The sequence below is a fragment of the Bubalus bubalis genome, chromosome 10, assembly GCF_019923935.1.
Source record: "Bubalus bubalis isolate 160015118507 breed Murrah chromosome 10, NDDB_SH_1, whole genome shotgun sequence".
NCBI lineage: Eukaryota > Metazoa > Chordata > Mammalia > Artiodactyla > Bovidae > Bubalus > Bubalus bubalis.
In genome coordinates, this window is record NC_059166.1 from 16,289,736 (window position 1) to 16,313,298 (window position 23,563).

Below are 23,563 nucleotides of genomic sequence, written 5' to 3' on the forward strand. Positions count from 1 at the left end.
CATTTCCTTCTCCAATGCATGAAAGTGAAAAAATAAAGTGAAGTCACTCAGTTGTGTCCGACTCCTAGCGATCCCATGGACTGCAGCCCTCCAGGCCCCTCCGTCCATGGGATTTTCCAGGCAAGAGTACTGGAGTAGGTTGCCATTGCCTTCTCCGAACAATAGTTGACTTATATCAAATGTGTTAGTTTCAGGTATACAGCAAAGTGATTCAGTTACACATACACATATATGAAATATACTTTTCTCCATATTCTTTTCCATTATAGGTTATCACAAGGTATTGTATATAGTTCCCTATGCTATACAGCAGGTCCATGTTTATCTATTTTACCTGTAGTCATGTATCTGTTAACTCCAATCTCCTAATTTATCCCGCCCCTACCCTCCAATGGCCTTTCCCCTTTGGTAACCACAAGTTTGCTTTCTAAGTCTGTAAGTCTATTTCTATTTTGTAACAAGAGATTGAACCCAACCTTCTCTCTACTCCTATTTCAGTGGAAATTACTCTCGCATGAGCTTCTATAATTTCCTAGTAGCAAGCTGATTCTGGAGAAGTCGGGGGAAGAGGGTTTGGCCTCCGAGGTCATTAGTTCTGTCATCGTTATTAAGTAAAACAGCAATTACCCAAACTCCTCAAGAGATGAAAAGTTCTATCTAACTGAACTTTCTGATCATTTTAGGGTTAACAATAAAAAACTCTTTCAACTCTTGCTAATTTTTTTCTAAGTCATACAGGTTCCCACTTCAGTAAGTAAGTATGGTGTCCAAACTATAATTTAGCCTCCCTCTGATGAGTCAGACTCTGTTCTGCCTCGGGGTCAACTCTACCAGGTGCATTGACTAAACTCTGGGAGGAGAAGAAGGTGAAGAGGGTTGGATGAGAACTAATCATGTAACACACTTCTGGAGGTTTATATTTTCTCTTTAAATACATCCCTCATGTCTAACTAGTTTGTGTTTGTGATGGGAAGGGAAGGTTTCTTCTAGAAACTTGAGTTTAGAAAGAAAACAGTCCATTAAGGGCTTTGGATACCTAAGTTTTATTTGACTACAGGTGGATATATGCCTTAAATAAGAATCTAGTGCCCTGGGAAGTATTCTTAAGTATATTTCAACATCTAGTTGCAAGCACTGGCAACAGACAGGCAGAAGAAAAGCAAATTTTTCTAGCAGATTCTTCATCTAAACACTGACTAGGGTGGGAAGCTGAGTTACCACAGCTTTGTAGAGGTCACAGATTACCCAGAGTGTTTACAAATAATGCAGTCCTAGACAGATGCACACATGCTTGAAGATAAAAGGATCTTTTAATAGAACGGTGGTCACCTTATAGTGGTTTTGGAACTTTTATCCAAGATGATTTGCCCTTTAAAGAGGAGGCTAAAGGTTAATTTTCTATGTCATAAAGACTGCAGACAAATGCCAGAATTCTATTCCCAGACCTAAATTATATAATCAGAAATAGAGCATTCAAACTGCACATCAAATAGTCTCGCTTTCTGGCAGACTATGAAAAAAATCAGTTTCGATGTTTGAAGTAGGCATCTGTTTATATAATGCAACCAACCATGACTGCCAAACATAATAATTAAATGTTTTAACAAGTGAGAAACCTTGCCAGAATATGTAATTTGAGGGGAAAATAAGCAGAGAGTTGATATGCAGCAGAAAATGCTGAATTATTTACCCCCTGCTAGTTAGAAGCAGACACTCATGCTGTATGTCTACCTGCAGAAATACTAAAAGAGAAAGGAGGGTTGTAGGAAGGACCAGTTATTTTCCTTTTTATCCATCAGTGTGCTTTCCTCTCACCCAAACTAGAAACCTGAGGAGTTCTCACCCATCTTTCACTATAAAATTATGTGTGGAAATGGACTTAAGCATCTACAAAGAAACATCTTATTTTTCTCTTTCATTCTTTGAATTATCAACTAAAAGTGTAGTTACTTTGGGCAGTGCCTGTACTTCACTTCTGGAAAGGGGTAGAGAATGATTTTTTGAGTCCATAATAATGAAGTGCTTTTATGTCATTTACTTCCGTTAAAAAAAAAAAAGCATTATACCTGTTAATTATCTTAAATTTTTTTTTTTTAATTCTTAAGTCCTTGATATGATTGTCTATCATAAGATGCAAAGGAAAGAAATCATAGTACATTGACAAAGAGCTGAAGATCTTATGCATCAATGCTTCAATAGTACTTAAAATAATAACTGAAAACATTCTTCATATATGTCTTATACATTATAATAAACTTAATGCATGTATATTATATGTTTACTATGTATATTTACTCCATCTATTTATATATTAAGTAGTTTATACTAATTCTATTACACATGTGTCAAAGCAATAATGACTTAAAATTTTCTGTATTCTCTTTTCACCTCAATGTTACTATTTGTGAAATGGAGCCTTAATATAGGCTTATAGTTACAATGAGCAACTAATTAGATCTTTTCAAAGGATTCAACTTCTAAGACAATTGCAAAATCATTCTTAATTTTGAAGTTCACTCATCTCCATGAACGAACAATATAAAAGCCCTCTGGCTTCCCCCAGGAACTTCAAGGAACAAAGGGGAAAGCAGAGGAGATAGCATCAATTTCTAGAATTTGTACAGCACTGCAAAGCACCTTGTAACCCTGATTTATTCATGTGGGCATGCTGGATTCAGGTCTAATCTTCTTCATGGTATAGAGAGAACCCAGGCAGACAGAGTCATTATCAAAGGTGAGGTAGTAAAGGGAAGAAGAAGGGGGAAGATAGTTAAAGTCACATGCTCTTTTTCCACTATTTAAATAGTAGCTGCTTGGTAACATCTGCACAATTTTTGTGTGCCCCAGAGCATAATTTCTTTAATATCAGGGATCCCGTTGATTCAAGGAGCCATTACTTCTTACCATTAGTTAAGCCATTAGTTCTTACTTGTATATACGTTCATTTGGTTTAGTTGTATTATGTTTTAGATTCCACATATAACTGATACTATATAATCAGTTCATAATTATATAATCAGTATATTTGAAAAGCCTCCTTACTATTTACAATAGCCATGGAAACAACCCAAGTACCCATCAACAGATGATTGGTTTAAGATTGGATATTACTCAGCATTTGAAAAGACCCTGATGCTGGAAAAGATTGAAGGCAGGAGGAGAAGGGGACAACAGAGGACAAGATGGCTGCATGGCATCACTGACTCAATGGACATGAGTTTGAGCAAACTCTGGGAGATGATGAAGGACAGTGAAGCCTGGTGTGCTACATCCATGGGGTCACAAGGAGTTGGACATGACTGAGCAAATGAACAACAACAGCCATTAAAAAGGAATGAAATAAATATTGCTATTTATAGCAACATAGATGGATCTAGAGATTATCATACTAAGTGAATTGTCAGACAAAGACAAATATTATATAGTATTAGTTATATGTAGAATCTAAAAAAAAATACAAATGAACCAAATGAACCTATATACAAAACAGTAATAGATTCACAGACATGGAAAATAATATTATGGCCACTAAAGGGGAAAGGGAGGGAATGAGGGATAAATTAGAAGGATGGGATTAACAGATAGAAACTACTACACCTAAAATAGACAAGCAATAAGGATTTACTATATAGCCCAGGGAATTATTAATGTATTCAATATCTTGTAATAACCCATAATGGAAAATAATCTGAAATATATATATATATATAAAACACTTTGCTGTACACCTGAAACTAATAAATACTGTAAATCAACTATATTTCAATCAAAAAAGAAAAAGAAGAAGCTCCTAACTGGTTATCCCATTTTCACTCTTATCTGCAATTCATTCTTTACCCAAAAGAGCAAACCTTCAAAAAACTAAGCTGGATTACATCAACTCCCCTGCTTAAAACCTATTAAGTATGCTCCCACTGAATTTAGAATAAAAAAGCCAGATGCCTCAACATGGCCTGCAGCCTGGGCATGGCACAGCCCTCACCTCATCACCTCACACAGCCCTATCTCACTGCACCACTCATCACCACTCACCAGCCTCCACACGCTCTGGCTTTCATTCATTCACTCATTCATTCATTCATGCCCCAACTTTAGGATTGCCCTTCCTGTCGATGAAAATCCACTTTCTTAAGAGTCCCCTGTTCTTTTCATTCATAGCATTCACCCAATGTGGAATTATACACTTAATGATGGTCTTTACAATTATCTTTCAGCTCCGCTAGGCTCTAGGCTTCCTGCGGATGTCACTTCCATGGTAACCACTGTAAACTCAATGTCTGCTCCAGTGCCTGGAATATGGAGCCTGTCCATAAGTGTTGGCTGCATGAAAGCCTGAGTTAAGTGAGGTGTGGAGGACTCCTGACTTGACCAGTTCCTCAAAAGTCTTGGGCTTTGGTTCCTTCTTGCCCATAATGGCCCTGCCGTTTCCTCTTTAAAGTTGAACTCTCTAGCATGAGGAAAAAGCAGCAATGTAGGAGCTGTAACATTAGAACATTTCCCTTGGCCAAATGGTCTACTCTTGAGAGTCAACAATAAAAAGGTCCCTTGGTTAAAAATGTAGGGTGATCTAGGGTTTCTCCAACAATTAGGGAGCCTAAAAGTTTGCCAAATGAACCCCCAAATCTGAAAACTTTTAAAAATAACCCTTAGGTCTAGGGCTGGTAGGTTGGCACAACTCCAGGGGGCACGCTGTTCCTGGTGGGTCCATGATTAGCATGGGTATATGTAGACTAGAGTGGGTCTGTGTAGCTGCAGGTAGTGGCCCTGCTCATTTCCTTAATGTTGCCTTTTTGCACTATTCTTCTAGTTCTATGCTTTGGTCCTGGGTTTATTCTTTGTTAAAAACCCAACATTTATCTTATCCATGTCTTTAAAAATATGATTAAATGGATCATATTCCTTATACAGTTAATGAAATAAAAGTCAGTGAGAAGCTATGAAAAGTGAAGCTACTTAATTTAAGCCAATTATTTAAAAAAATGCCACCGACATCACTGATATTTGAAAATTGATTCCTCATTGTTTATTTACTTTTAAAACACAAGCACATGTGAAAATATTATATAAAATCTTTTTCTTGATGGTTTTTATTGATATTTCTATTAAAATCCATTGGGTTTATGAAGAAAAATAAACATCTATTTCATTGACAGAGCAGGGATAAAAATTAATAAAGCCATGTTTTTCCTTAAATACAAAAATCCCTTAGTAATCTCAGGCATGGTTTCAAAAGGAAATTAGAAATACATTTCAAGGTCAAAATCTGAGTTAGCATGTTTTCAACATGGAGAACACCTTGATAAGAACCTGATTGAGTATAAGACTCATTCTTTATAATTGCTTCACAGGATTCTGCCAAAAGTATCTAAATGAACAATTTGGGTAACTCTGACATCAAGTAGAGTGTTGAAAGTAATTTAGATAAACATTTCCCCCAAAGAACATCTCATGGTTTTCCATGTTAGCTAAAGAGTTAATTCTTCCCTAGAATGAAGCCTTGTAGATTTGAGCAGTGGTAATTGCAAGGGAACCAGGCATCAAAGTAGGTCAGAGAATGCTCTCTGTAGGAGCACAAATGCCATCAATGCCTCTTCAACACCCACAAACTTTTCTTTCTCTTTGCTCCTATTCATTTTGTACGCTAAAGACAATCCCAGCTGTCCACAATTATGAACCTTGTGGGCTCCCGTCCTCCTCTGCTTGAAGGCAAGCTCTAAGTCAGGCATCTCCCTCTACCTCTCCTGAATCCACAGTGTAGTCCTGCAAATGTTTGACTTAAAAAAATGAATGTTGGTGTTTACAGTGATCTTATTTTAGCCATTCTACAACACTAGGTGGGGGAGTGGAAAAAAAGCCCCAAGAAGAAGGCTTAGGCTAAAAAGTTTAAAAATAAATTAGGATCAACAATTGCTTTGAGTCATCACTGCCGTAAAATAAAAAGATTACTGCCAGATGCGTGCAATATATTGGTCACAATAACTTGGCTCTCATCGTATTTACATTTAAGGTCAAATAAGATATTCTGCTTTGTATTATTTTGTACAAAGTAGGAGGACTGGAGAAAGTATGGATTTTGTGTCATCAGAAGACTAAAATCGTTTTCCAGAAATGCATCAAAATTTAAATAACTGAAAGAAACACACATTTTTAAACCTTTACTGCACTCTTCTCCCAAAATAATCAATGTATTTTCAGGCTGACATATGAAGCATTCTGATTTTAAATTCCTTTGTCCAAGTAGTTCAGGTCAGACCTGATTGGGAACGTTGCACCCCAGCTGACAGGAATGCTGAGCTCTCACTTGGTCATGAGCCAGTGAGACTCCATGGAAACCAGTGAGTCCCCACAGATCAAAGAGGAGGTTAGCACTCAAGAATTGCCTCTAACAACCCTGAAATAGAAACTACGCTCAATAAGGGGACAATTTCTCAAATGGACCATTAAATTTTATTGTAGAAGAACTCAAAAATATCACCCACATGAAGTCCAGAAATTTACAAAGGGAACTGTTGGCTCTTAGAGAAAACCATAATTCCTTCTTTGGAACTAGACTTCAGGGAGTTGACTAATATGTGAGGGAGCCGTAAAGAAGCAAATCATTTTGCACTTTGTCTAGAAGGTGTTCTGGTGTTTAATGCTCCCAGGATAACTTTTTGTTTTGTTTTCAGAAAAGTTGCAGGAAGGGCAGCCAATGCTTTACATGCTTTCTTGGCAGGACAGAGAGCAATGAGGTTCACATTCAGCCCTTGTGGACGCAGCAGGACACAACAGTACATAGGCACCTGAGCCTTCTCCAATACACAGAAAAGCCCCCAAAAACCAGCTGAAAAAAAATAGCTTTGTGAATCAATCTTCCCTTCCATATTCCTGGAGAGAAGCCTATTTGTGTATAAATATTTTAGTCACTCTTGTCTACAAGTCAACTTTCAAATACTTCTTTGGTCTCTATGTCTCTTTAGATACACATTTCACAAAAACCCAAGAGATCTTGCAACCCTTTATACTCGTTGATTGAGAAATCTTTTCAAGGGACAGGTAGCATTTGACAACAATGCACAAAATTTTCACTTGTTACTGTTGGTGGATTTAATATCACCTTTAGCTCTAAAGGATGGTCAGTTCTGCTGTTCACCACTTTCTATCTTTCCACACATCTGAATTTGGTTTCTCTAAATGTTCCCAAGCAGTATATGCTCCTTACTCACAAGGAAAAGCACGTGATATTAGGTCATTTTAGCAGGAAAATATTTCTGCTTGAGTGAATAAAATATATTGGTTAGACACATCTGGTGCAAATAGGAAAAACTAGATTGCTTTGAACAAGGAAAATTAATGATACTCTGGGAGACTGTCACTGGAAGTTGTGCTTCAAACTAGTCTTTCCCGAGACACTCTATAATGTTAGATTGTGTGTTATAAGCAGACACCCACCCGTTCTGCCCAAATCCCATTTTAGTACCACAATAAGATGCCATAATGCTGTCTAAGTTTTCTGAAAACACAAAGACTTGATTGAACACATAATAGAAACAAGCAGCCTTCTTAGTGCCAATCCCTGACTACTACCCGTAAAGTTGACATGTTGAAATTCTTTTTAAAATTCATATCTACAGCAATGCAAGATTTTAAAAGTCTGATGATCCCATAGTTGGGGATGCTAGAAACTTGAAATCTTAGTAGTTAGGTGACCAAAGATAATACAAACCCAGCATTAATATATGCTTAAACAGGCTTAATTTTCATGTTGTGAAATTAAAATAGTTGGCATTCTCAGCTCTAAATAGACTAATATATAGCAAGTCAAATTTTAAAAGTCCATCTTTCTTATTGCTCATCAGTTTAAAAAAGTGTGTGTGTGTGTGTGTGTGTGTGTGTGTGTGTATCTATATACATAGCTCTTTGCAGAAAAACTAAAGAACTTTATAAATGCAGTGGGTATGATGGCAACTATACCTGGTTAGAAGACAAGACTTCTTGATTCTAGTTCAGTCTCTGACATAAACTTGCTGCCCAAATTTGGTGGTGACACCAACTTTCTTCATGCCTAAATTTTCTCATAAGCAACATGAGATATTTAGGACTAGATCTTTTAGATGTCTAAAATTAACACCCAGGTACGGCTGAGGTGAGCACAGAGAGGGGTGGAGACATTAGGCTTATTGGTTATCTGGAGGGTTGAATTCTACCCCAAGCAGAGAAGAAGGGCATTTCATGAAGAGACAAGATGACAGACCCAAGTCAGCAGCGAATGGACCAATGTAGTAGAGAGGTTATGGAATGGAGAAGTAACAAGAGATTCTGCATGAGACAGTCAGACCAAAGAGGCCCCTGAAGGGGAAGGCCAATATTATCTTGTAGTGACTGCAGCTTATTGAGAGGAAGGCCAAGTTTACCCTTGTTCTTACACTTTTTTGTTTTGGCAATATTCCAGTCTGAACATATTGGCTTACTTCAGACAACTACAAGTCTTTTGGACTGCAGAAAGTGGAACATCTGGCCCTCTTAATACATTTTGTCCATGGTACACGTTCGCATTATATTTACATAACTTGCTTCTTTTACCCAGAGTGCTGCTAGGGTGGAAAGAGGACTTATTTTCCCATGGATACAACATTATAAAGGATAAATAGGGAACAAAATTGCCTACACGTAACTTGGATGCTAAATATCACAAGGAGTCTGCCCTCCTGGTTATGACCCAGTCCCACCTAGCTATCCAAGGTAGAAATGTGGAAGCCATCCTTCAACTATTGGTCTACTGTCTTCAGGCCCTGTCTCTACAGTTTATGTTTGAGTTCTAAAGACAGAGAAATCAAGAGCAGAAAGTTATTTTCACTTAAAACTCCACAAGATATTGGAAGCATCTGTCCCAATTCTGCACAGAATATAGTATGACTCTGGCACATGCTCCAAAGAACAAAGCACCAATTGTCCCAGGGTAGGCTCTGTGCATGAGTGATTCTGGATGGCAGTATTGTCTGGATTTCGGGCACCTCCCAGTCATGGAGAGCTGAGCAACTTAGATCAGAAGATGAAGACACCGCAGCTGTTCCATAATAGGATTTGTGCTCCCTGTCCCTCCAAAGTGCCAAGAAATAACCTGAGGAAGTTTGTAGAAGTAGAGACAGTCTGCAATTGTATGCAGGGATAAGAGGCAGGGATGGAAAGATTATATATACGCTAATCTTTCATTTGGAATAAGAGTGCAACAATTAAGTATAATAGCCTGTTTCATGGGCATTGTTGGTTGCTTACCCAGAATCTACCTTCCACTTCTTCCTTTCCAACAACTTGCTTTGCTGAGATATCTACCTTCTTGTCTCTTCTACTCACAGTCACATCCTATTTTCTCTAAATGGTTCATTTGGGAACCACATTTTCCTGAATCAAGATATCATATTATTTAACCCATTTACTGAGCAACTGCTCAGCATACAAGAGGGAGCAAAATTAATAACTTGCCTTTAAGATTAAAATCTGGTGGTGGGGAGAGATAATTAATCCTCTTTCTATATGTAAATGTAAACATTTGATGTTTAAATTGGCGCTCCCAAAGTATGGATGATTTGTTTAATTGTACGTCTGAATGAACTTCTGAGAAATAGTTGGAAGTAATTAGAAGAGAAAGTTCTCTTGGATGTCTTTCAAGATGTTCAGAAGAATGATCATGAAGGAAGAAAAATAAATTAAAGCACTCAATATCTCATGGCAGGTCAGTTGGTCATGTCAATGAACCTCTAACCATCTGTTTTTTTGTATTCTAAAGTGACTCCAAGAGCATCATAATTATTTTCCTAAGTGTTTAAAGTTTCTCAGATAGGAAAGCTATGTTCATAAAAATCATAAATGTTAAAAAATTAGCAATTTTATTTTGTGTCTAAGAAACACACAGCTGAGACTGACCTTAAGGTGTACGAGAGGTACAACAGTTCTCTGAGTTCCAAAGGGAAATTACCCAAGCTCTCCCCGTGAGAATCTGGCTGTTGACTCTTTGCTTCTCAGGCTCACTCAACTCTACACATATGAGCAGAACCAATTTAAAAATAGAGCATGTTCCAAAAGAGTCCTGGTAAATGGTTGTTTACTTACATAAAAGAAAATGTATTCCAGGTTCTAATGGTATAGAAGGCTCCCAACTTTGCCTGTAAAAGCTTTTTAAGCCATTTGTTGTTCAGTCTCTAAGTCATGTCTGACTCTTTGCAACCCCATGGACTGACTGCAGCACGCCAGGCTTCTTCGTCCTTCACTATCTCCTGGAGTTTGCTCAAACTCATGTCCATTGAGTCAGTGATGCCATCCAACCATCTCATCCTCTGTCATACCTCCTTCTCCTCCTGCCCTCAATCTTTCCCAGCATCAGGATCTTTGAAGCTATAATGATTCTCAAATGTGGGATCTAATCATAGGTTATCAGGGTTTATACAGAAGAATAGGTCTCACAGACAAAGAGGTAACCCTGATTGGGAAGATGGCAACTTGAAAGGTAAAGATTTCCTTACCCTCCCCTTTGTCTCTCTTTCAACCAAGTATTACCAAAACCAGCCAATTTTCACTTTGGGATATATACTTGGGAGGAGGACTATCATGATATACATGTTCCTTTTTTCTACAAATCATTCTTCTTTTTTTTTTTGGCAGAACTACTCAACATGCAGAGTCTTAGTTCCCTGACCAGGAATTGAACCTGCGCCCCCTGCGGTGGACGCACAGAGCCCTAACCATTGGACAACCAGGAAGTCCTTGGCCCATTCTTCTGTACTCGTCTCTCTCTCCCTATGAGGCCCACATAGGCCATCATTCCTATAGTCTTTTCATTCTCCCCTCAGGGTACCAGGCCCCATCTTACTGCTCATTTCAAAGCATTCCACCTCAGTTCTTGCACAAAGTAAATGAAAATGCCTGGGTCTTAGAGTTTGAAAATTCAAACTGGCATAAATTATAAATATATCAGACTTGAAAGTGTTATATAATTGTAATGTGCTTCTATTATTGCTTTGGTATGTTGATGAAGCTCTCCTGACTCAATCTTATACACAATTACTCAAGTCTGTATGATTATAGCTTAATATTAATAGCGAATGTGTCTCTCTAAACTCTGATACCAAGATACATGGCCTCATAAAAATGTTTATGCCACATTTTCTAAATTTTCTAGTTGTAAGCAGTTCTACAAACATTGGAACTTCAATTGTTTATGTGAACAGCGGGGAAGAATATTAGTATTGGCAACTGGCCACCCAAATGACCTGAGCTGCTTTTCAGGTATAATACGGGTTAAACAGGCTCTGTTTGCCAGAGGACTTCCCACGCATAGCTTTATGTCTAACGAGGAAAAAATACACTCTGAAATATTTTTCAAGTGACCTTTTTGGAAAACAACCCTGGCTTAAATTGAAGATTGCCTGCATGTAACATATGTTGTGTATACACATGGTTTTACTGACTGAATCCTAACTGGTTCCCAGTTTTTCCCTACAGAATTCTAGTTTTGAATGTTCAAATAGTCTTGAAAATGTTTGAATTTTAAAAATTTTCTTTGGAAAGTTCATTTTGCTAAGAGAGGGATCTTGCTGGATCCCAACAGAGGTGCGTGCAGAGTCAGCCTGCTCCTCTACACCTTTTGGGGTTTTATCTAGCATCACCTCCCAGACAGACAAGGGAGAGGAGGGCACAGGGCAGAGAATGAACACACTGAGCAGGGCACTCCATAGCTGGGGGATGTGGTTTGCAACCCTTCACCCCATCGCCTGACCCAAGATGGAATAAGGCCATTCCCCTGGGAAGCTTTCTTCCAAAGGATCTCACGCAGTTCAGTTTTACAACTAAGCCTGCAGACCAAGGAGACTTTTTTTTCCTTAAGTAAATATTTTAACAAATAACTTTTCCATATAGGCAAAATATTGCCCAAATTAGTAGCACACATTTTGTTCAGAAATAAACTTTGCAAATGCATTTAAATGTGACTTCAGGATGGAACACACACCTTGGCAGGTGAAACTTGCCTACTATGCATTTCAAACGGTTATTTCACCAATACTTATATTTTGGAAGGAGGAGGTCCCCAAACCTCTGGTTAAAATGCTAAAGTATAGAGTTTTAAAAACTGGCTCTGAATATGGGGTGACTAAATAAAGCTAAAAGACCCATAATTAACAGAATGTTTCCTTCAGTTTTAAAGTGCCACCACATTTTTGTCTCTGAAACAGATCCCTAACTCTTCCTCAGGCTTATTTTACAGCAACATTCTCCCCACCAAACACTCGCAGTGGAAAATCTGGCCAGGAGGGGAGAAAAAGTTATTAAGACTGAAGAGGCAATGAATAAAAATGAAAATCTGCCCAAGAAAAAAACGTTAGGCCTAGAAAATAATAGTTATGAAGAAAATTATAATATTTCCTAACTTGGAGGTACTTTAAGAAAATAAAACATGAATATATATACAGTCATGTTTTAAGATTGTTCACTGTTTAATAGACAGGTTTAATACAAGTGCTGGATAGTAAGATTTTTCTGGAGCTTCAAAGTTTACTCTGCAATATATTTCACATTCAGAACTACGAACCCTGGTGGCTCAGTGATCAAGAATCTGTCTGCCAATGCAGGAGATGTGGGTTCCATCCCTGAGTTGGGAAGATCCCCTGGAGAAGGAAATAGCATCCCACTCCAGTATTCTTGCCTGGCAATCCCATGGACCAAGGAGCCTGGTGGGCTCCAGTGCATGGGGTTGCAAAGAGTCAGACACGACTAAGTGACTGAGCACTGAGTATTTTTGTACTTAAAATAAACACAGTTATAATTTTGAATCAAAAAAGTTTGTGAGCAATTGGTTACATGTCAGGCACCAGGCAATATATCACATACATTAGACCTCGTCCTGCCTTTGAACTACTTCAGTCCATTAGAGCAGGAATTAACAACTCTCAAGGAGGCATTTCAAGAAGGATTTTTAAGACCACAAAGCAGTGTCCAGAGGCACTACATAATTAAAATTGCTAAATGAATTGTTCGGAGGCTAACTGATATAGGAGGAGGCAGATAAAATCAGGCTGGAGTCATTTATAAAGAAAGAGGAATTTGAACTGAGTTTAAGAGGAAAGATAAGGTCCAGATAACAGTGTTACTGCCACTGCCCTCCAGCTCCATTTGAGAGCCTGCCAGACTTTCACTATAGCTGGCATTGTACATGCACTCCCAACAGCTAACCTGAAGTGAGTTTATCGTCATGATTTACAGATGCTGATGGCAGAAACTTTGCCCACGGCCTCCCAGGAAGGAGATGAGCAGTGACGCACACCCAGGTCAAACTGACCCCAGAGCCCACTGTGTTCCCCTCACACTGACTACAAGGAGTGGAGACAATTTTGGGTGGCAGAAAATACACTTTTATAGAACAGTTGACTTAAAGACAGAATGAAAAAATAGGTCAGAGTTTTTGGAGCAAGCAACAATGCATCATTGTGAATTTCAGACTAGACACCTGACATGTTAATCCAGCCCTGGGAGTGGACCAGGCTGGAGGAGAGACTGAACTGGAGGTTCATGAATTTGGAAAAAACAGAGAGAAAGAGAATCTGGCTCCTCTGCCCAGAGGTGGTACCATGGAGGCACATGGCATGGCTAGGCTGGGCAGCATCTAGAACTCCAGAGCAGCAGAGAAGACAGCGGACTTGAAATTGAACTTGGATATTTATAATTCATCCCATTGTATGACTTTGGTTGATGACTAAAATTTCTGAGAACTTCAGTCTCCTAACCTGTGAAGATCAATTCATGATGATAACTGCACAGAACTAAAAGGATGAAATAAAAAATGTGTAGCGTGTGGGAAGGAATCAGATGTTCATTTTTTCCCCTCTATGAAGGGTGTAGAAATGGAAAAGAAGGGATGAGACAGGTAGGGAAGTAAGTTTACTGAGATCTGGTGACAACTTAGATATGGGATGGTGGGGAGGAAGGGAGAGAGATGTCAGATGTGTACTTTAAATGATAAGTCTGCACAAAAATATCTTCATTTTCCTCAAATAGGAGTTAAAAGGTAGTTTTAGGAATAAGTGACCTTAGAGGTGACTGGGAGATCCCCAATTGAAAACAATCTGAAAAGAGTTAGAAATGAAACAGAGGGTTTAGAGAGAGAAGGGAAACCCAAGAAAAATGATTTGGTGATCATTTGTAGAAGGGCCTGGTTGCTATAATGTTCCATTTATGAGGACTTGTGAAATTGCTAAACTCTGTTTTTCTTTGAATGACTATGCTTTAGAAATCAAAGGAATATATATGAAGTTACAACATTTTAAGAAACCCAATCCCACACTTTTTAAGACAAAGAATATTAAAAGAAAATACTCTACTTAATACAGGACTTAAGATCAATTGCAACAGCCAGGCTTTCGACTGAAAACACAATGACTGCTTTAATACCCGACTTAACTCTCAAAAGTCTTTATCACAAATGTAATCTTTCTCCAGAATAGGGCTTTCCGCATGGCACAGGAAAGGTGCAATGCTATAAGGCAATAAAACACAGATTTCTGAAAGTATGCATACCTTGGAAAATACAACTGAAGCAGCGATGGTTGGGATCTGGAATGGGACAGGAAGCCAGGGCCAAGACAGAGGCGGAGGAGATGTCGGCTTTACTCAGTCGACATGAATACAGGCCTTGATCACGTAAAGCTATGTTGGATCATTCTGTTGTACGGATTCCTGAGCGTGGTAACTCTGGCCCAGTGCTTCTACAAGTTTCTCAAATATTACAACTGTCTGCTCCAGACACTGGGTTCATTATCTACAGCTGCCGAAAACAGATCTGGCATCACTGAATGTATCTGGTTCTTTTGACATTTTATGTGATGGCCTTTCTGTGCCTATTAGATGGCCCCCTGGCAAGCTGCAAACAGACCTATCCAAGGATTATCCTCAGTGGCAGAAGCTAAAAACATGAGACTTTCAATAATCCTCTACGATCCCACAGTTCATGGGGACAGGCTATACTATCTGGTTTCTAAAACACAATAATTATCTTGCACCTAGCTTCATAGCAACCAAATAACTTGTTAACCTCTGTATATCCATACTTATTGCTTTGAAACACACAAAGAAAAAACTGATATAACTAAAAGAAAATGTCAACAAATCCAGTCCTACAATTAAGCTCCAAAGCAGCTCCCTCAGAAAATGACAGGTGAAATAGAGAAAAAGTTCAGTAAGGATTATGATGATTTGAATAACAATTAAACCATTCTGATTTAATTGGTACCTTCCAACAGAAAATAAGCATTATTTTCAAAGACATGGGACATTCACATGAGAAGTACATCTCTTTGGATCACATTTCTAAGATTTTTGGTACTCTAAATTTCTCTTATTACTTTTTAATCATATACTGCTTCATAGAAAGGTTACTCTTTTAAGTGTTTTACCTTCTCTGACTCACTTTGCAATGTTTCCAAGGATAGAAGCCTTGTCTTCTTGCCTTTGTATCCCTCTCAATACTTAGCACTCTACACAAAGTATGCATTCATTTATAAAATGTTCATCCTAAAACAGATCACTGTTAATGATGCATCAATAACAACCTATGCTAAATAATTTTATGCTACTTCTCTTCCAATAAGGAGTCCATCAGAATCTATCAAATGTTATTAAGTTGGAAGTAGCTTAACAGCAAAAGATTTAAAGAAACTTTCTTCCACATTAGAATTTCAGAATACTGAATGTCGTATTTTGCTGATCCCTGAGCCAATGGCTTATACTTGTATCTGACTCTTTGAGACCCTTTGGACTGTAGCCCAGCTCTTTGGTCCATGGGATTTTTCAGGGAAGAATACTGGAGTGTGTTTCCATTTCTTCCTCCAGGAGATCTTTCCAACTCAGGGATCGAACCCGAGGCTCTTGGGTCTCCTGCATTGCAGGCAGATTCTTTATCACTGAGCCATCGGGGAAGCCCAATGGCTTAGCTAAATGCTTCAAGATGCTTCACAAGTTGTATGCATGGAACACACAGGTCAGTCTGAGAGGAGAGAAGAAGAGGAGGGAACCCCTCATGAGCAAACTCAAGGGCTGCCTCCATTAGTGGTTATCCAGGAGGAGCTCTTGGAGTCATTGTATAGAGTTTTGTGCTCCAAATACCCTCCTTGGCTTCTCCTACTGGGACAGGTTGCAGTTATGGCTTCAATTCATCCATATTTCTTCCTATAACCCATTTGTGGGTTTGTTAGTCGCTTCCTCTTTCCATACTAAATCAGCATTCAGTATCAGGAGCCTGGCAGGCTACAGTCCATAGGGTTGCACAGAGTCAGACACCACTGAAGCAACTTAGCGCTCAGCACACACACATGCACAAGCTACCTTCCACAGAACAACACAGTAATAGGTCAAAAAACTAGCAGGCGGGGCAGGGGGCTTTGAGGAGGGAGGAGGTATTCTGTTTCAGTAAGTTTGGAAACTTTGTCTGTAACACCTCTTTGTTGAAGATGCACCAAAACCTTGCTTAAATCCCAAACCTACTTGACCATGAAGCCCTCCTCCCCATCCCTGTTTTTGACAGAAACCTATTACCATAGTTTCACATAGTATCCTGAGAATCCTCTTATGCTCAGTGCCAAGAATGAGAAGTAGTTCCTCATCCCAAAAGTCATTCCTTCATAAGAAATACTTTTTTTTTTTTTTAAAAACTTACATCATTTTTCTCTCAGAAATGGTTGGGGATTTCCCTTTATACTTTTCACAGCTAAAATGAAAGATCTACAATGAGGAAGTCTTCTTCCTTCACCCCTCCTCCCCACAAAAGGGTGTCTAATCTCCATACCAGCTTAAGGTATGCAGACTTCTAGAAGGTATTTTAAATTAAAAAAAAATTTTTAGTTGTAACAATTTCATATAAAATTTACCATCTTAACCATTTTTAAGCAAACAGTTCAGTAGTGTTAAGTACATTTACACTGTTATGCAACCCATCCCTGGAACTCTTCAAAGGAGATTTTTTTTAATAGAGGAAGAGGTGCCCAAAGTCAGAGAGTCTTTCTCTATGTCTTTCTGAATGTGTAATCTTGTGCCATACAGGCTACATGTGCTATATTTTTATAACCACTACATTGGTTATTATAACACTTTTAATTTTTGATTACACATTTAAAAATTATTTTCATGACACCTCCATGTTAAGAGATAATCAGGGTAGTTGGCAATGGAAGAAATTTAGGGAAGGCATCTCAATGACTTTTTAAAGATCCCACTGCATTTAGCTGTTGTCCTCAAACTGTGCCAAGAATTGTACCGGATGGATATATTATTAGCAATGACTCGCTCAATATAATGAGTTATTTGTTCTTAATGTCAATCATTTATGCTGCAGTCCCGATAATGCTTCTATTAGCTGCCTTCCGACAAATCTATCAGCCCTAAGTAAAACACTTCCAGGGATCTGAAACCACTGGTAAGATCACTTTCAGGGCTGTGAAAATCCCCAGATAGAGATGGAAGAAACTAGAGTGATGTTTACACCCTCCAGACAAGAACATGACCACATAGTTGGGTTCATAAAATGCTAGCAAGAACTGTAAAGATCCGGATGTCCTGAGCACCCCAGTGCCTGGAGTGTGCCTTGGAACATTTAATTGGCATCTCTCAGCTCCTCAGGCAGCTCTCTGCTATGTGCTCCTTCCTCCATCCCCAATACCCTTTCATCAAGAACAGGGCAGGTGAAACCCTGGACAAGAAGGCACCAATAATAAAATGTATGGGCAAGTTTATTCAGGGAAAAAAATATGCTTATATGAGTATCGGTACATACATATTTTCTTGGTGGTATTTCAAAGATAACGTAGTCTTTGTTAAAATTCATTTTATTGATGGATAGTTGATTTACAATGTTGTGTTGATTTCTGCTGTATAGCAAAGTGATTCAGTTACACATTACACACATGCTTTTTCATATTCTTTTCTGCTATGGTTTAATCACAGGATATTAAATATAGCTTCCTGTGCTAAACAGTAGGACTTTGCTGTTTATCCTTTCTATATACAATAGCTGGCATCAAAGACATAGTCCTGAAGCAGAATAACAGACACACACACGTACACATACACAAGTCATACCAAGGGAAAAAACTTAGGGTCAAAAAACTGCAAAACAGGACTATATTCCTCTGATAGTTTAAAAATTTCTGTAAATCAGGATTACCTAACCAAATGCAACTAATTCAGGTCAGTTGATTCCTTCTGTTTACACCTCCAGACTATGTTTTCAACAGCTGGAGACAGCAGAGCTTCTCTCTAGATTTCTCTCACTTTCCTAGCTTAATCTGATCAGTTGGTACCCAGTGGCCTCCTCTGTCTTGCTACCTGGAGAGAATAGCTCATATCTATAGTTGATGGGTAACAGACTGGTAAATTATTATTATAGTGATGTACTATATACATTTTTGTTCACATGCCCAGATACTTGCTAATCTAAGAACTAGAGGTTTTGCAGTTTACTTATATACCTCAAACAATTTCAGAACACTTTAGAGATATAACAGGACTTTTTTGGGGGAGGGCATTATCAAGTTTAATATATATATATATTTACATTTAAAATAAATAATTGTTTTACAAATACAGGGGTACTTTTTCCTTTTGGAAGGCTAGGAAAAAGAGCATGTGGAGTGGCCTGGACCAGCCTGAGACCAGCATGGGGTAAGAGGAATCTAGAGGGACACCAAGGTGGAGGAGGCCATCAGAATACCTTTTCTGTTGTTGTTTTAAGAAATTCTAGAAAAGTAAAAATGTTCCTTCTAACCCAACTATTTTTGTGAAAGGGTTAAACCATGCTGGGTTGGATGAATCACAAGTTAAAATCAAGGTTTCTGGGAGAAATATCAACCTCTGATACGCAGAGATACCACTCTAACGGTAGAAAGTAAAGAGGAACTAAAGAGCCTCTTGATGAGGGTGATAGAGGAGAGCAAAAAACCTGGCTTGAAACTCAACATTCAAAAAACTAAGACCATGGCATCCGGTTCCCCCACTTCATGGCAAATAGATGGGGAAGTGGAAACAGTGACAGGTTTTATTTTCTTGGCCTCCAAAATCACTACAGATGGAAACTGCAGCCATGAAATTAAAAGATACTGGCTTCTTGGAAGAAAAACTATGGCAAACCTTGACAGTGTATCAAAAAGCAGAGACATTACTTTGCTGACAAAGGTCTGTATAGCCAAAGCTATGTTTTTTCCAGCAGTCATGTACAGATGTGAAAGTTGGACCATAGAGAAGGCTGAGTGCCAAAGAATGGATGTTTTCACACTGTGGTGCTGGAGAAGACTCTTGAGAGCCCTTTGGATTGCAAGGAGATCAAACCAGTCAATCCTAAAGGAAATCAATCTTGAATATTCATTGGAAGGACTGATGCTGAAGCTCCAATACTTTGGCCATCTGATTCGAAGAGACAACTCATTGGAAAAGACCCTGATGCTGGGAAAGATTGAGGGCAAGAGAAGGGGACCACAGAGGATGAGATGGTTAGATGGCATCACTGACTCAATGGACATGAATTTGAGCAAACTCCAGGAGATTGTGAAGGACAGGGAAGCCTGGTATGCTGTAGTCCATGGGGTCGCAAAGAGTCAGACATGACTTAGCTATTGAACAACAACAAAACTGAGTCTGGAGATGGAGGCCGACCAATGCAGTTTCACCCATCTCTCTGGGTGTTGAGGATGGGGCCCTTCCAGCATCTGATCACCACAGCTCTTACCTCAAACCAGAGATCTGGAGCCCTGGTTCTCAAGAGGGGGAAACATGACTTTTCTAAAGAAGGAAATTAGCTCATTCAATCTTTCAGCAAATATTTGGGCTTCCCTGATGTCTGGCTTTTTCTAGAGTGTATAGCAACAAGCAAAACATGCAAAGGCCTGGCTCTCAGGGAGCTTTTGTCTGACTGGGTACCAATTCTGCAAAAGAAGTTCATCAGACGTTCAACACACTTACTTTAAATCAAAGTGACTTTTAGAAGATAATCTTACATGGTCACTGCAGTTGAAGACTGACAAAGATCTTAATATTTTCTCCAACATTAGATCATAGCTTCAGAAACAAACAAAACCAGATAAGTCATGGTAATTGAGAATGAAACGTACTCAGTAACACAGATCAGTAATCATGGAAGATCCAAGAACTTAAGTTCTAGACATGCCCCTGCAGAGAGGAGGCAGGGTCATCACATGTTCTCATGGAACACACATTTTGCAGGCAAAAAAAAAAAAAAAAGCTTGTCCAGAATGGAACCAAAGAATCCTGAGCTAGTCTCTCTTTCCCTTCCCTTGTTTTCCATATCATATTACAAAGCAAACAGAAAATAACTGGATCTCTCAGAGGATAAAATATTTATTTTGTTCTAGGCAAATATCATGAAAAACCACAGCTACCTAACCTCACAAGATGTCATTTCTTTCTTTGGAGACAGAACCATGTATATCTCTCTGATGAGCACACAAGTCTATGATAAGGTCATTTACATAGAAGGTAATCATTTCTGTAAAAGAAATGATTATTTCTCTTCAAAAAAAAAAGGAAAAAAAAGTATTCAAAAGACTGAATGGTTCACATATATAGAGTGTGCCTGACTGAGACCTCGGTAGGTGCATGTGATGAATTTCTTGGGTTCTGGGGCACTCTGGCCTTTTCCTCCATAAAAGAGAGTATTAAAAATTGCATTTTATGATTCCATTGGTATAAAGAAAAATACAATCCAGCTTGAGTTTGTTATTATATATTCCAGCCTTCCTTGGTAGCTTAGATGGTAAAAAATCCACCAGCAATGTAGGAGACCAGGGTTCTATCCTTGAGTTGGGAAGATCCCCTGGAGAAGGGAATGGCAACCCAATCCAGTATTCTTGCCTGGGAAATCCAATGGACAAAGGAGCCTGGCAGGCTATTTTATTCATCTGGGGGAAAGAATTAAAATTAAAACATTTTCATGGGCCACTAAAAGTATCATGACCTGAGGCATGATATCTATGTGTAATAGAAAAGTCAACTCTGTACCTCAGACTCTTGATTTTTAAACTACTCAGAATTCTAATCATACATTAGACAAAAAAAACTCCTTTCTTGCTAGGAATGAAAACTTTCTTGCCAGGATTGAAGATCTGTGGTAAGAAAACCATTGTTTTACCAGCTAACAAAACACCAATGAACTCTAAACTCCAACACACGCAAGGACATCTTTATTCCATTAAAATATCGTTTGTCTTTGTAATAATTTGAGTACCTCAAGAAGCATAATGCAATGTATTAAATATTCATGATTCCAATAAAGCATGATCATTTTGCTGGCTAAAGGCAAACTCTAACCCCTTGCTGCACTTACACTTTAATTTTATTTTTTATTTTACTGTTTGGTTACAAAAAAAAGGCCTGGTGTAAAATTGAAAGTATAAAAGAAAAAAATAATCCAGAGAAAAAATGATAATGCTATGCTTATCAGGACTGGATGTCTTTACATATTACTTTCATTCTAGTAATTATTTAATATGGAAGTGAATAATGTCAATTCAACATTTCAAGTCTTGAAAATAGCTTATAATGTGGTCTGACTGTGATAAATTAAAGGACTTAGAAAAGTCCTTTCCTTTCCCTTTTACCATTCAGTGTGGTTTTCAAGTACTGCTGCTGCTGCTGCTGCTAAGTCGCTTCAGTCGTGTCTGACTCTGTGCAACCCCATAGACGGCAGCCCACCAGGCTCCCCCGTCCCTGGGATTCTCCAGGCGAGAACACTGGAGTGGGTTGCCACTGCCACCAGAAAATTAGATTGAGATTTTAAATCTTAAAGAAAAGAGAGAAACTTAAAAAGAACAGGAAGAACTTTTCTGTCCAATGAAAAGCATTTAAAATGCTACCTAAAGAGTGACTCATTAACAGTAGAGAGCCAATGGGAAGAAATGACTCCAATTCGGGTCCCACTAGGGTTTACTTTTCCTGACTCCATTTTTATTCTTCACCTGTGTACTTTGAAATATGAATTTTCTTTTGTATCTCATCCTTTGGTTATAGTTGTCATTCCATCTTACAAAACAGTTTAAAAAGAAAAACAAGAAAAATTTTGCTCACAGAGGGTACTTATATGAAAATACCTAACAAACTCATGAATTTATTAATCTTTTAGTGCATTTCATACTCAAGTGGCAAAAAAATGAAAACAGCTTACTTTTATGGTTGAAGCCTTTCCAATGTCTTCATCCACTAACTCTTCACATCTGTCTCCACCTGGAGGAGAAATGCAAAGATAAATTGCTTTTTACTTAAATGTTACTTTTCCAGAATGATTTCAGTGGAATATTGAAGAAACATCTGGGTCAATTTTAAGTGGCAAAAGGAAGACTGGATTTAAAAAAAAACACACATAATTTTCCTAGGAAAATGCCACATCTATGGGCTTCCCAGTTGGTGCAGTGGTTTAAAAAAAAAAAAAATCCTACCAATGCAGGAGACGCAGGAGATGTCGGTTGGATCCTGGGTTGGGAAGATCCCAGGGGAGGAAATGGCAATCTGTTTAAGTATTCGTGCCTGGGAAATCCCATGGATTTATAGAGGAGCCTAGTGAGCTACAGTCCATGGGACTGCAAAGAGCTCAACATGACTGAGCACAGTACAGCATGCTACTGGTCTATAATGGACCTATAGCAATAATGAACAATTTAGTTTTAAAAAAACCCAGAGTGTGTGGTATTAGATAGGCACTGATGTCCAGTCCTTGATTTTTCCTTTCCCTTGAAATACTCAGAAAAATTTTTAAAAAGACTAGAATTTACAATAGCAATAAAAACTAAATTCATTGACTTGCCAGAAGTAAGAAGCATTTCCCATACCAGGAAGAGAGATGAAACTCCAAGAAGCAGAAGGAGAATGGATGATTTCACTCAGTCTCAATTCAGTAAGATAATATTCTCAGCCTCAATAAGATCTCTTATCTCTGAAACCCAAGTCCTCCACAGGATGGGAACTACCTCCTAAGGACCATGGTCACTCTATCCCTGAGTTCCTCTCTATGGCTGTAACCAATCATTCCTCTGTTTCCATCTTTGCAAAGTACCTGGGTAGGAAAGGAGAAGTTCACGGGGTGATGCTTAAATGGGATAAAATTGGGGATTGCTTTTCTTTCTTCTGGTCACTATTTTTGAAAAGAAAGAACCACAGATAAACAAAATGGGCCTATAAGTGTATCAGGTAGGTATCATCATGAACAAAAGCTACTTGAAAATATTTCCAGTTGACTGAGGGATGGTATGTGAACCATGAACTTCCAGATGTTCAAGCTGGATTTAGAAAAGGCAGAGGAACCAGAGATCAAATTGCCAACATCCACTGGATCATCAAAAAAGTAGAGAGCTCCAGAAAAATATCTACTTCTGTTTTATTGACTATGCCAAAGCCTTTGACTGTGTGGATCACAGCAAACTGTGGAAAATTATTCAATAGATGGAAATACCAGACCACCTGACTTACCTCCTGAGAAATCTGTATTCAGGTCAAGAAACAACAGTTAGAACTGGACATGGAACAAAAGACTGGTTCCAAATAG

The 23,563-nt window shown here is 38.5% G+C and overlaps 1 protein-coding gene across 2 annotated transcripts in view; it reads right to left on the bottom strand.

Annotated features, from left to right (window-relative positions):
* PLEKHG1 (pleckstrin homology and RhoGEF domain containing G1) overlaps positions 1-23,563 on the bottom strand; it is a 251,673-nt gene that overhangs the window by 164,908 nt on the left and 63,202 nt on the right. For both annotated transcript variants that reach the window (XM_044924102.2, XM_044924103.2), the window contains exon 2: positions 22,190-22,248. The gene's annotated coding sequence lies outside the window, so the exon portion shown is untranslated. The remainder of the gene's footprint in view (positions 1-22,189; positions 22,249-23,563) is intronic.